General features: G+C 37.6%; 1 long non-coding RNA gene across 1 annotated transcript in view; it reads right to left on the reverse strand.

Moving 5' to 3' along the window:
* Window positions 1–337: 337 nt before the first annotated feature.
* The window catches only part of LOC139184915 (uncharacterized), a 66,856-nt gene continuing 51,497 nt past the window's right edge, over window positions 338–15,696 (reverse strand). The window contains exon 3 of the long non-coding RNA XR_011568450.1: window positions 338–5,306. This is a non-coding gene — a long non-coding RNA (uncharacterized lncRNA). The remainder of the gene's footprint in view (window positions 5,307–15,696) is intronic.

Below are 15,696 nucleotides of genomic sequence, written 5' to 3' on the forward strand. Positions count from 1 at the left end.
ATAGGAGCCTGTTAAGTTCAGATCAGTTGCTTTGATTCCCATTTCCACTGGATTGGCTCATTTGTGTTTACATTCTCTCAATCATACATTTTGGTTAGTAAACAGATCACACAATAAAGAAATTCATATGGCCTGAAATGGTGTGTAAACATGTATGTGAGTTAATTAGCTAATCTGAGAGTGAAAGTTGCTCAGTCATGCCTGACTCTTTGTGACCCCATGGACTATAGCCTGCCAGGCTCCTCTGTCCATGAAATTCTTCAGGCCAAAATACTGGAGTGGGAAGCCGTTCCCTTCTCCAGAGATCTTCCTAACCCAAGGATCAAACCCAGGTCTCCTGCATTGCAGGCAGATTTTTTACCATCTGAACCACCAAGTAATCTAGAAAAAGCATTTTTGAAAAACAAACTAGGAAGAACCTACAACTGATGTCCTATAACTAGGCTTCCTATTGCCTTAAATAGTTATTATGATCACATACTTGCTGGTGGCCAACTGAATGCAAAAGCAAAACATGTGTAACACAGACTAATACAATCTTTTCCCAGGTTCTGGAGGACAGCTTATGGTGGCTCTGTTTCATTAAAGGAAGACCTCTGCTGCAAGAAAGGCTTGTTCATTCTGCTCATGAATTAGCTGTACTAATGTACCAGAAAGAAAGCAATGATGTAGGGATAATTTCTATAAAACCTGATGTCTCATCCAAATGTGATTAACATAGCCAAGAATTTTTGCCCTTGCTACTATGAAATAACTCAGAGCCAGTGGTTGAGTTAATCAAAGTTAATCTTTTGTCACCACCTGAGGAAAGGCATCTCTTGATTTTTCTTCCTTTCTGCATAACATTGATAGTTTTTGAGACAGCCCATCAATAAGCCTTTTGTTTTTTCAGTTTGAAGATTTCTTTTATGAGGATCAGACTATGGAATCTGCCAGATTAGAGATTAATTTTAGGGTCAGGTTCTCAAGGGATCAAGGAGATCAGCCCTGGGATTTCTTTGGAAGGAATGATGCTAAGGCTGAAACTCCAGTACTTTGGCCACCTCATGCGAAGAGTTGACTCATTGGAAAAGACTCTGATGCTGGAAGGGATTGTGGGCAGGAGGAGAAGGGGATGACAGAGGATGAGATGGCTGGATGGCATCACTGACTCGATGGACATGAGTCTGGGTGAACTCCAGGAGTTAGTGATGGACAGGGAGGCCTGGCGTGCTGCGATTCATGGGGTCACAAAGAGTCGGACATGACTGAGCGACTGAACTGAACTGAACTCAAGGGATCAACAACTATGCACATTCTGTAACAAAATGTTTATTAGATACATATTCCATAGTATGGCCTTTAAAGCTGTGATGTAGCAAGTCTGAAGCTACAAACATAGCTTTGCCTTTATCAATTCTTTGGGAAGGAGTAAAGGATTGTGGTTAAATATGCACAGGAGAACATTAGAATGATTCAAAGTTTTCAGACTTCCTCTATCACTCTAGGTTATAATGAGAACTGAAGCTAATTACTGGAGACTGCTCTATAACTCAACAATTGCCATCAACAATGAGGAGGAAAGATAGCTACCAACCTTACTGAAAAGTGAATGAAAAATCTTAAGTAAGCTCCTAGTGCAAAGTAAATACTCAATAAGCATTCCTACTAACTGCTTAAATATTAAATCAATACAATACTTATGCTTCAACTGATAGTGAAGATTATGTAACAAATCACAGAGCAATAATAAAAATTTACCTTATTAGAATTAACCCAAAGTGTTAATACACTAATTTTCTCCATAATTCACAATGCCTTATCCATGTTAAATTATTACAAAACAAAACAGAACAACAACAACAAAAAACACCACCACTTAGTGCAGCTGACGTATAAGAAGCTTTCTGAAGGCTTTGATGATGATCTGAGTACAGCAAGCTGACTCAGAGGTGGCAAAACAACTCAGTGTTCGGGCACAGAATATGATCTCTATTTTAAATATCTAAATCCTGTAGACCTCAGTTTCTTAACCAGCTAGGATTTGAGATAGAGGGAGTGGGGAAGGTAATCAATTCCCTTCCTGCTCCTCCACTAAGTGGTGGAGCCAGGATTAAAAGAGGAAATTTTAGACACTAAAATATGTGAATTTCACTACACTACTAGAATTGCTTTCCCAGTTAGGGATACAGACTGGGCTGGGCCAGGAGTTCCCAACCAGAGACACTCAAGAGAAGCAGCCGGTACAAGGTGGCCTCTTGGAAGCCACTGCCTGGGTCTGAATCCAGCTCTAACACACGTGCCATAAAACCCCAGGATTTGGCACATGTGGCAAAATTTTATCTCTCTGTACCTAAGCTTCTTTACCTAGAAAGTCAGAACAGACACAATACTTGCCCATAAATTCATAGGAGGATAAATAACAATACATACGATTTGCATAAAACAGTGCCCAGTCTACTATAAGCGGTTGTTACCTGTTATTTATCTTGATGGACGTATGGGAGACATGCTAAGGTTTTGGATTTTTTTCTTCATTTATTTGTTAGTGAATCTATGGGATGTTGTCCCATTTGCAACAGTTTTTACTCTGTCCTGCAAAGCTGGGGGTGTACTGTTTCTCTCTCATGCACTGATTAGTCCAAATACTGCTCATATATGTTTTTTTCCCCCCTTCTATTTCATAAGGATTTCTGGGAAGGAGATATTTCCAAATCAAGCTATCCCTTTGTGAGGACTATAAGTGATAAATTATTTATCTTTGGGTCAATGGTTCCCAAAATCTTACTAAGCTTTCAAAAGTGCACTGGACTGTAAACTGCCGAGAATAAAATTGCAAGGCAAAAGCTCCCTCAAGGAAGTTGGATCTTATCATAAAGCTCAGCTTTAAAATTAGCATTTAAGGCAAAAATTAAACATCTTTAAAATTACTCTTGAACATCTCTTAGAGAATAGGACAGTTCTGTTTGTCAGTAAATCCGCTTTTTTTTCCTCCAGCTTTGGAGCAGATCACATTTCTTCTGTTGAAAACCAGATGAAGAAACTGACTTGTAGTTAAGCCAGTTTGCATGAAAAAAAAATGCACAACATAAACCAAGCAGTTTATATACATGATCTCATTTAGTCCTCGCAGGGGCCTTCTGAAGAATTAGTACATATTATTTTCTACCTTCTAAGGACGGAGACAAAGCAACGTAACTGACTCACCTGTGGTCACTGGCCGGGGGGCTATGCAGCAGAATTTTGATCTCAGCTCACAAAGCCCCTAATTTCTCTCTACGCATTCCCTCAGCCTAGAATCACATTTGTGCAACACTGAAGGATATAAATTGTCTTTTATTCTGCTCAAGCAAGACTACTTAGCATCTATTACAGGAAAGGTTGTGTTTAGAGCTTCTTGAATTGAATGCAGAGAAGTTGGAGGAACTCCAAAAAAGACTAAGGAACTCCTTTGAATGAAGTCCCAGGAGGGATGCAGTTCAAGAGTGGAAAGATATAAAGAGGGATAGAAGGACATTACTGACTCTGCTGGGTTTTAGAGCCATAAATAAGTTATACAGGGAAGCTGAGAAGAAAGAGCCCAGAGATCTGGGTGCCTTGGTTGCAGCTCTCCTTGCAGATGGGACTGGATGGGGGCCTCTCAAGCAAGAGTCCTTTCCATCCACAGTTCTAGGAATCCACCCTGGACATTACTAATAATGGAGCAAAGCTAGAGAGATTTTGCCCACAGCTAGTTACAGATACTATTCTGCTGATTCCTGGAATGCCTCTCTGAAGGAGGACCAGATATTACTGTCTTCTCATTTAATGAGGGGAAATGAAGCCCTGACACTCGCTTCCCAGAACAGTGACTGCTCCACAACATGTTTGCTGGACAGGCAGCCCCAAGGGCACTGGCTTCATATTATCAGTTTCCCATGCGGACTCCACAGCCATCAGCAAGTGTCCATGCCCACCCTTAGCCAAGAGAAAGTGCACAGGGCCTGAGGGGGTAGTGGGGAATAGGGTGTAATCAGGGGAATATTCCTAAAGGCTGATCCCATATATATACCTGTGGCCACAAGACCAGCCCATCCCTCTGCGTAAATAGGCCTTTGAAAGACACCAATTACTCAAATCACTGGTCCACAGTAAAGTCAGATCCTTTCTTGTGGCCTTCTTTCTAAAGGGCTCTTTTTCTTTTAGTTGCTTCTTTTTGTGATCATAATACAATATCACTTCAGTTCAGTCACTCAGTCGTGTCCAATTCTTTGCAACCTCATGGACTGCAGTACTCCAGGCCTCCCTGTCCATCACCAACTCCTGGAATTTACTCATGTCCATAGAGTCGGTGATGCCATCCAACCATCTCATCCTCTGTTGTCCCCTTATCCTCCTGCCTTCAATCTTGCCCAGCATCAGAGTCTTTTCCAATGAGTCAGTTCTTCACATCAGGTGGCCAAAGTATTGGAGTTTCAGCTTCAGCATCAGTCCTTCCAATGAATATTCAGGACTGATTTCCTTTAGGATGGATTGGTTGGATTTCCTTGCTGTCCAAGGGACTCTCCAGAGTCTGCTTCAACCCACAGTTCAAAAGCATCAATTCTTCGGTGCTCAGCTTTCTTTATAGTCCAATTCTCACATCCATACATGACTACTGGAAAAACCATAGCTTTGAGTAGATGGACCTTTATGGGCAAAGTAATGTCTCTGCTCTTGAATATGCTATCTAGGTTGGTCATAACTTTTCTTCCAAGGAGTAAGGGTCTTTTGATTCCATGGCTGCAGTCACCATTTCAGTGATTTTGGAGCCCCCCAAAATAAAGTCTGTCACTGTTTCCACTGTTTCCCCATCTACTTGCCATGAAGTGATGGGACCAGATGCCATGATCTTAGTTTCCTGAATGTTGAGATTTAAGCCAGCTTTTTCACTCTCCTCTTTCACATTCATCAAGAGGCCCTTCAGTTCTTCTTCACCTTCTGCCATAATGGTGGTATCATCTGCATATTTGAGGTTATTGATATTTCTCCCACCAATCTTATTCCAGTTTATGCTTCATCCAGTCCAGCACTTCTCATGATGTACTCTGCATACAAGTTAAATAAGCAGCTAAATACAAAGCCTTGATGTACTCCTTTCCTGATTTGGAACCAGTCTGCTGTTCCATGTCCAGTTCTAACCGTTGCTTCTTGATCTGCATGCAGATTTCTCAGGAGGCAGGTCAGGTGGTCTTGTATTCCCATCTTTTGAAGAATTTTCCACAGTTTGTTGTGATCTACATAGTCAAAGGCTTTGGCATATTCAATAAAGCAGAAGTAGATGTTTTCCTGGAACTTTTGTGCTTTTCCTATGATCCAAAAGGAAAAAACAGAAAAATGTATAAAATAAGATAAACAATATAAAGAAGATCAGATAAATAATCAGGTCCTAATGTGTATCACAGGGAACTATATTCAATATCCTGTAATAAACCAAAATGGAAAGGAATCTGAAAAGGAATACGTATTTATAAAAACAGAACTACCATATGATGCAATAATTCCATTCCTAAGCATATACTCAGAGAAAACCACAATTCAAAAAGATTCATGCACCCCAGTATTCATTGCAGCACTATTTACAATTGCCAGAACATGGAAGCAACTGAAACAGAGGAATGGATAAATAAAATGTGGTATATACATGTGTGTGTGTGTGTGTGTGTGTGTGTGTGTGTGTATGTACTCAGCCATCCCTCATAGCTCAGTTGGTAAACCTGCCTGCAATGCAGGATACCCAGGTTTGATTCCTGGGTTGGGAAGATCCCCTGGAGAAGGAAATGGCAACCCACTCCAGTATTCTTGCCTGGAGAGTTCCATGGACAGAGAAGCCTGGCAGGTTACAGTCCATGGGGTCACAAGAATCAGACATGACTTAGTGACAAAAACACCATAGTCATAAAAATGAACAAAAATGCCATTTGCAGCAACATAGATGGACTGAGAGATTGTCACACTGAGTGAACTAAGACACAGAAAAACAAATGCCATATGATACTGCTTATATGTGGAATCTAAGAAAAAAGGTATAAATGAACTTAGTCACAAAACAGAAGTAGAGTCACAGATGTAGATAACAAACTTATGGTTACCAGGGGATAAGAGGAAGAGGGATAAATCGGGAGATTAGGATTGACACATACACACTAATATACATAAAATAGATAACTAATGAGAACCAATTGTTAGCACATGGAACTCTACTCAATACTCTGTAATGACCTGTATGGGCAGAAAACCTAAAAACCAACTGGATATATGTACATGTATAACTGATTTACTTTACGGTAGGTACACTTGAAACTAACTAGCACATTGTAAGTCAAATATACTTCGATTTTCAAAAAAGGTCATATATTTCTATATGGTATATTTTTTCCTTATAAAACTCAGCTATAAAAGACATAGACTGGCTGGGTGGATGAAAACATGTGCGTGTAGGCATTTCCATTTACTGATCCCTCTACTTAACCCCCCAAATTGTAGGTAATTATTTTATATTGTTAAGATCATGTTTCCATTATGGCTTGTAATTATAATTATCTTTTATCTTTTGTCTGGCTATTGATTGTGAAAACTGATAAACATCTTTTACTATTGTGATTATGTAACTATTATTCATTTAATACCATTGTATCATGATTGGTCAACAGAAAATAATATAATTCTATATCAGTAAAACTATTTAATAGAAAAACCTGTAATCACCTTTTAATTCAGATGCACATTAGAATTATCTTGGAATTTTTGAAAATTCAAATACCCAGGTATTTCTTTTTTCTCCAAAGTTCCAGATGTGATTCTAATAAGCAGTCATGTTTAAAAACAACTGGACTAGATGATGATATTTTACTTTCATCTAGATCATTTCACTTTTTCTACTCATATTCAAGTGTTCCCATTTAGTTTCTGTTTTCCAATTTTTCCATCTCCTTTTTTTTTTTTTTTTTTTGGTTTTCTTTCTCAAGTCTTTATCAAGTACAGGAAAAAAGTTTTGGTATAAATATGTACAAATAATATCCAACTCTGTGTGACCCCATAGACGGCAGCCCACCAGGCTCCCCTGTCTCTGGGATTCTCCAGGCAAGAACACTGGAGTGGGTTGCCATTTCCTTCTCCAATGCATGAAAGTGAAAAGTGAAAGTGAAGTCACTCAGTTGTGTCCAACTCTTAGCGACCTCATGGACTGCAGCCCATGGAATGCTCCATCCATGGGATTTTCCAGGCAAGAGTACTGGAGTAGGTTGCCATTGCCTTCTCCAATGAATACATATTTTAGAAAATCAATGAATTTTTGCCCAGCTAGAAAATTTTGACATTTTGATTACACTTGTTTGACTAAGAATAGAATGCTAGATTTCTAATTTATATTCACTCAAAACTGACATAGTCCCATTTATTCTGGCATCTATTAGGCTGGTGCAAAAGTAATTTTGGTTTTGCATCATTGAATTTTGCCATATGATATCAGAATACATTCTTAAATAAATGTGGTTATGTTATACATCATTTTAATTAGAATTTATTGCTTTATGTTTTTTGCTAGTGAATTATTACTTGTTTATTTTATATGTATTTTAGACTATGGAAATGATGTTAGACAAAAAACAAATTCAAGCAATTTTATTATTCAAGTTCAAAATGGGTCATAAAGCATCAGAGACACCTCACAACATCAACAATGCATTTGGCCTAAGAACTGCTAATGAATGTACAGTGCAGCAGTGGTTCAAGAAGTTTTGCAAAGAAGATTAGAAGCTTGAAGTTGAGGAGCGCAGTGACTAGCCATAGGAAGTTGACAACAACCATCTGAGAGGATCACTGAAGCTGATCTGTTAAAACTACACAAGAAGTTGCCCAAGAACTCACTGTCAACTATTCTACAGTTGTTTGGCATTTGAAGCAAATTTTAAAGGTGAAAAAGCTTGACACAAGGGTGCCTCATGAGCTGCCGCAATAAAAAAATTGTCGTTTTGAAATGTTGCTTCTCTTCTACGCAAAAACAACAATTTCTCAATTGGATTGTGAAGTGCAATGAAAAGTGGATTTTATACGACAACCAGGGATGACAAGCTCAGAGTTGGACCGAGAAGACACTCCAAAACACTTCCCAAAGCCAAACTTGCACCCTAAAAAGGGTCATGGTCACTGTTTGGTGGTTTGTTGCCAGTCTGATCCACTACAGCCTTCTGGATCCCAGTGAAACCGTTACATCTGATAAGTATGCTCAGCACATTGATGAGACACACCGAGAACTGCAACGCCTGCAGCCAGCATTGGTCAATGCAGTGGGCCAGATGCTTCTCCGTGACAACACCTGACTGCATGTCACACAACCAACTTCAAAAGTTGAATGAATTGGGCTACAAAGTTTTGCCTCATCTGCTATATTCACCTGACCTCTCACCAATTGACAACTTTTTCAAGAATCTCGACAACTTTTTGTAGAAAAAATCCTTCCACAACCACCAGGATGCAGAAAATGCTTTCCAAGAGTTTGTCAAAACCCGAAGCACAGATTTTTATGCTACAGGAATAAAGAAACTTATTTTTCATTGGCAAAAATCTGTTGATTGTAATGACTCCTATTTTGATTAATAATGATGTGTTTGAGCCTAGTTATAATGAATTAAAATTCAGCATCCAAAACTATAATTACTTTTGCACCAATCTAATAGTATTATTGCTAAAAGTCTAGAAAGCTTATTACCTGAGTGATTTTTTTTTTAAGTTGAGTGAGGTTGAAACTTCTATTCCAATTCTGAGAATATAAGAAATACTATGTTGTAAAAAAAAAAAAAGCTAGTAGAGGTGATGGAATTCCAGCTGAGCTATTTCAAATCCTAAAAGATGATGCTGTGAAAGTGCTGCACTCAGTATGCCAGCAAATTTGGAAAACTCAGCAGTAGCCACAGGACTGGAATAGGTCAGTTTTCATTCCAATCCCAAAGAAAGGCAATGCCAAAGAATGTTCAAACTACCACAAAATTGCACTCATTTCATATGCTAACAAGGTAATGCTCAAAATCCTTCAAGTTAGGCTTCAGCAATAGGTGAACCGAGAACTCCCAGATGTACAAGCTGGATCTAGAAAAGGCAGAAGAAGCAGAAATCAAATTGCCAACATCTGTTGGATCATAGAAAAAGCAAAGGAATTCCAGAGAAACATCTACTTCTTATGTAGTTCCATTTATTCTGGCATCTATGAAGTTAGTGCTAAAGTAACTTCTGCTTCATTGATTATACTAAAGTTTTTGAGTATTTCCTCTAATGTCAGGAACAAGACAAGGGTGCCCACTTTCACCATTACTATTCAACATAGTTTTGGAAGTTTTGGCCACAGCAATCAGAGCAGAAAAAGAAATAAAAGGAATTCAAATTGGAAAAGAAGAAGTAAAATTCTCACTATTTGCAGATGACATGATCCTCTACATAGAAAACCCTAAAGACTCCACCAGAAAATTACTAGAACTAATCAATGACTATAGTAAAGTTGCAGGATATAAAATCAACACACAGAAATCCCTTGCATTCCTATACACTAATAATGAGAAAACAGAAAGAGAAATTAAGGAAACAATTCCATTCACCATTGCAATGGAAAGAATAAAATACTTAGGAATATATCTACCTAAAGAAACTAAAGACTGTATAAAGAAACTAAAGACTGTATAAAGAAACTATAAAACACTGGTGAAAGAAATCAAAGAGGACACTAATAGATGGAGAAATATACCATGTTCATGGATTGGAAGAATCAATATAGTGAAAATGAGTATACTACCCAAAGCAATTTATAGATTCAATGCAATCCCTATCAAGCTACCAATGGTATTCTTCACAGAGCTAGAACAAATAATTTCACAATTTGTATGGAAATACAAAAAACCTCGAATAGCCAAAGCAATCTTGAGAAAGAAGAATGGAACTGGAGGAATCAACCTACCTGACTTCAGGCTCTACTACAAAGCCACAGTTATCAAGACAGTATGGTACTGGCACAAAGACAGAAATATAGATCAATGGAACAAAATAGAAAGCCCAGAGATAAATCCACGCACATATGGACACCTTATCTTTGACAAAGGAGGCAAGAATATACAATGGATTAAAGACAATCTCTTTAACAAGTGGTGCTGGGAAATCTGGTCAACCACTTGTAAAAGAATGAAACTAGAACACTTTCTAACACCATACACAAAAATAAACTCAAAATGGATTAAAGATCTCAACGTAAGACCAGAAACTATAAAACTCCTAGAGGAGAACATAGGCAAAACACTCTCCGACATACATCACAGCAGGATCCTCTATGACCCACCTCCCAGAATATTGGAAATAAAAGCAAAAATAAACAAATGGGACCTAATTAAACTTAAAAGCTTCTGCACAACAAAGGAAACTATTAGCAAGGTGAAAAGGCAGCCTTCAGAATGGGAGAAAATAATAGCAAATGAAGCAACGGACAAACAACTAATCTCAAAAATATACAAGCAACTCCTACAGCTCAACTCCAGAAAAATAAATGACCCAATCAAAAAATGGGCCAAAGAACTAAATAGACATTTCTCCAAAGAAGACATACAGATGGCTAACAAACACATGAAAAGATGCTCAACATCACTCATTATCAGAGAAATGCAAATCAAAACCACTATGAGGTACCATTTCACGCCAGTCAGAATGGCTGCAATCCATAAGTCTACAAGCAATAAATGCTGGAGAGGGTGTGGAGAAAAGGGAACTCTCTTACACTGTTGGTGGGAATGCAAACTAGTACAGCCACTATGGAGAACAGTGTGGAGATTCCTTAAAAAACTGGAAATAGAACTGCCTTATGATCCAGCAATCCCACTGCTGGGCATACACACTGAGGAAACCAGAAGGGAAAGAGACACGTGTACCCCAGTGTTCATCGCAGCACTGTTTATAATAGCCAGGACATGGAAGCAACCTAGATGTCCATCAGCAGATGAATGGATAAGAAAGCTGTGGTACATATACACAATGGAGTGTTACTCAGCCATTAAAAAGAATACATTTGATTCAGTTCTAATGAGATGGATGAAACTGGAACCTATTATACAGAGTGAAGTAAGCCAGAAAGAAAAACACCAATACAGTATACTAACGCATATATATGGAATTTAGAAAGATGCTAACAATAACCCTGTGTACGAGACAGCAAAAGAGACACTGATGTATAGATCAGTCTTATGGACTCTGTGGGAGAGGGAGAGGGTGGGGAGATTTGGGAGAATAGCATTGAAACATGTATAATATCATGTATGAAATGAGTCGCCAGTCCAGGTTCGATGCACGATACTGGATGCTTGGGGCTGGTGCACTGGGACGACCCAGAGGGAGGGTATGGGGAGGGAGGAGGGAGGAGGGTTCAGGATGGGGAACACAGGTATACCTGTGGTGGATTCATTTCGATATTTGGCAAAACTAATACAATATTGTAAAGTTTAAAAATAAAATAAAATTTAAAAAAAAGAAAAGAAAATAGAAATATAAAAAAATAAAAATAAAATAAAATTAAAAAAAAATAAAAATAAAGGTCAAAAGAAAACAGGAAAAAAAAAATAAAGTCTTTGACTGTGTGAATCACAACAAACTATGGAAAACTGTTAAAGAGATGGGAATATCAGACCACCTTATCTGCCTCCTGAGAAATCTGTATGCAGGTCAAGAAACAACAGTTAGAACTGGACAAGGAACAATGGTTCAAAATTGGGAAAGAAGTACATCAAGGCTTTATTGTCACCCTGCTTATTTAACTTATATGCAGAGTACATCATGCAAGTGCCGGTATAGATGAAGCACAAGCTGGAATCAAGATTGCCGGAGAAATAACAATAACCTCAGATATGCAGATGACACCACCTTAATGGCAGAAAGTGAAGAGGAACTAAAGAGCCTCTTGATGAAGGTAAAAGATGAGAGTGAAAAGGCTGGCTTAAAACCCAACATTCAAAAAACTAAGATTATGGCATCTGGTCCCATCACTTCATGGCAAATAGATGGGTAATAAATGGAAATAGTGAAAGACCTTATTTTCTTGGTCTCCAAAATCACTACGGACAATGACTGAAGCCATGAAATTAAAAGATGCTTGCTGCTTGGAAGAAAAGCTATGACAAATATAGACAGCATATTAAAAAGCAGACACATCACTTTGTTGACAAACGTCCATATAGAAAAAGCTTTGTTTTTTCCAGCAGTCATGTACAAATTTGAGAGGTGGATCTTACAGAAAGCAGAGAGCTGAAGAATTGATACTTTTGAATTATGGTGCTGGAGAAGACTCTTGAGGGTCCCTTGGACAGGAAGGAGATCAAACCAGTCAATCCTAAAGGAAATCAACTCTGAATATTCATTGGAAAGACTGATGCTGAAGTTGAAGCACCAATGCTTTGGCCACCTGATGCAAAGATCAGACTCATTGGAAAGGCTCCTGATGCTGGGGAAGATTCTCAAGGGCAGGAGGAGAAGGGGCGACAGAGGATGAGCTGATTGGATGGCATCATTGACTCAATGGTCATGAGTCTAAGCAAACTCTGGGAGATAGTGAAGGACAGAGAAGCCTGGCGTGCTGCAGTCCATAAAGTTGCAAAGATTCAGACACAACTAAGTAACAACAACAACAAAAGAACCACAGGAAATTAACATATGATACAGTATTACTAACTAAAGTACAGATTTTGTTTAAATTTCACAAAATTTTATATTAGTGTCCATTATTTATTTTCCTACCTTATTCAAGAATCCATATTGTATTTAATATCACTGAGCCACTTCAGCTGCATGCAACAAATTCTGATGAATTCTCTTTTCATTTTTATTCTGTATTCATAACAGAATAAAAATGAAAAGATACATCCATTAATGTTAATTTTTAATTACATGGGGTTTATAAAGTATCTGATATTAATCTCTCATTTTTATATTAATTTCTCATTTAAATGCTTTCTTCTCTGCAATCACCCTCTGTGTTTCTTCAGTCTTTTAACTTTATTGAGGCTTTTAATGGCTAAGTGAAGGATCTTTCTTAGTAAATGTCACATTGCACTTGAAAATATGTGGATTATTTTCAAATATCTTTTGATATTGATTTTTAATATAATTCCACAGTGGTAAGAGAACAGACTCTGTGTGATTCCAATACCTTTAGATCATGAAATCTTTGCACCTCGTTTTATGTTCCTGGATATTTTCCAGTGTCTCCTGGCTTATAGTCTATGGGAACTTAAGTAGAATTTGTAAGCTGCTGTTTCATGAAAATTGTATAAATTTTAATTATGTTGAATTGGTTCATAATGCTTTTCAGGCCTACTATATCCTTCTACTTTTCTATCTATTCATTTATTAATTTTTAAAATTTATTTATTTTAATTGAAGGATAATTTCATTCTATTAATTTTGAGAGCTTGCTATTGAAACTCCAACTAAGTATCTTACTTTATCTACTTAAAAAATAATTGTAATATAGAGTGGAACTCTATGTAACTTTGTTCTGTATTTTCCAAGTTGCTTATAAATGTGTTATCATACTTTCATAATTTAAAAAATAAAAAAAGAAAGAAAAAACTCAGCTATATAATAGTCTATGATGTGGATAATAATAAAAATAATAATGATGAGATAGCTTATGCTATCCACCTTGGATTTTACAGACTCTTTGAAATGGTCCCCAAAGTATGAGTAACAAAAAGAAAGATAAACATCAAAATTAAAAATTTGTGCATCAAACGACACTATCAAGAAACTGAAAAACAAACAACCCACAGAATGGGAATAAATACTTGAAAACCATATATCTGATAGGAGTCATCCAGTATCCAGAATATATAAAGAATCCCTACAATTCAACAACAAAAAGACAAACAACCCAATTTAAATATAAGCAAAGGACTAGTAGACATTTCTCTAAAACAGATATACAAATGGCCAACACATACATGAAAAGATGTTCAATATCATTAGTCATTGGAAAATGCAAATCAAAACAACACGATATACTTCATACCCAAGAGGATAGTTGTAATTTTTTTTTAAATGAAAAACAAGAAATAATTAGTGTTGTCAGGAATGCAGAGAAATAGGAACCCTTGTACTTTGCTTGTAGAAATGTAAAATGGTACAGCTGCTATGGAAAGCAGGTTGGCAGTTTCTCAGAAAGTGAAGCACAGAACAACCATATGACCAAGCAACTCTTCTCCCAAGTGTAGACCCAAAAGAACTGAAAACAGATATTCAAACAAAAACTTATGCACAAGCGTTCACTGTGGCACTATTCACATTAGTCCAGGGGTAGAAATTATCTACATCTTCATCAACTGGGTAAATTGATAAACAAATTGTGGCATAACCATTCAATGGAGCATTATTCAGCCATAAAAATGAATGAAGTACTGACATATGCTATACCATGGATTGACCTCAAAGACATGCAAAATGAAAGAAAGCAGATATACCAGGTCACATACTGTATGAATCCATTTACATGAAATATCCATCACAGGTAAATCCATACTGAAGAAACCAGATTGGTGGTTACTGGGAGCTAAAGATGGGAGAATTAGGGAGTGACTGCTTTATGAGTATGGGGTTCCCATACCCATATCTTAAGGGGTTATGAAAATATCGTAGAATTTTATAGAGATGGTGGCTGTATAACATTGTCAATGTATTAAATACCACTAAACTGTACACTTGACAATAGTTAACTTTTATGTTATGGGTATTTTACCTTGGTTTTTAAAAGTATGATGTAGAAAACATACTAGCCTTTGAAAATGACTTTATAAATGTTCATTTGCTGACAGATATTTTCATGATCTTCATTAAGTAATAAAACAGTAATTTATTTTATTAAAAATAAAGTTAAATTTTCAAAATTATTAACAAAAAAAGCAAAAGAGGATGAGGAAACAAAAGAGCAAAAGAAACAGGGAGAGAGAGAATGAGAGACAGGGAAATGAGAAAGGGAGGGAAGAGAAAAGAGTAGGAAGAACAAGATGAGAAAAAGGAGAAAAGAAATAGAGGTAGAGCTCTGTTAATGTCAGGGGACATTAAGTGTCAGTGGGACCTGTATAGAAAGCCCTAGAACAGCTGGTAGGAATGTGGGCTGCACAGACACACTGGAGAACAACTAGTCAACAGTTAACAAAATTAAAATGGACATACACAATAATGTTCAGCATGTCAACTACGGTTAATAATCAGTTCAGTCCAGTTCAGTCGCTCAGTCGTGTCCGACTCTCTGCGACCCCATGAACCTCAGCACGCCAGGCCTCCCTATCTATCACCAATTTCCCAGTCAAACCAAACCCATGTCCATTGAGTTCATGATGCCATCCAACCATCTCATCCTCTGTCATCTCCTCTCCTCTTGCCCTCAATCTTTACCAGCATCAGGGTCTTTCGAAATGAGTCAGCTCTTCGCATCAGGTGGCCAAAATATTGGAGTTTCAGCTTCAACATCAGTCCTAATGAACACACAGGACTGATTTCCTTTAGGATGGACTGGTTGGATCTTCTTGCAGTCCAGGGATTCTCAAGAGTCTTCTCCAACACCACAGTTCAAAAGCATCAATTCTTTGGCGCTCAGCCTTCTTTAAGTCCAACTCTCACATCCATACATGACCACTGGAAAAACCATAGCCTTGACTAGATGGACCTTTGGTGGCAAAG

Source organism: Bos indicus, chromosome 9 (genome assembly GCF_029378745.1).
Source record: "Bos indicus isolate NIAB-ARS_2022 breed Sahiwal x Tharparkar chromosome 9, NIAB-ARS_B.indTharparkar_mat_pri_1.0, whole genome shotgun sequence".
Lineage (NCBI taxonomy): Eukaryota > Metazoa > Chordata > Mammalia > Artiodactyla > Bovidae > Bos > Bos indicus.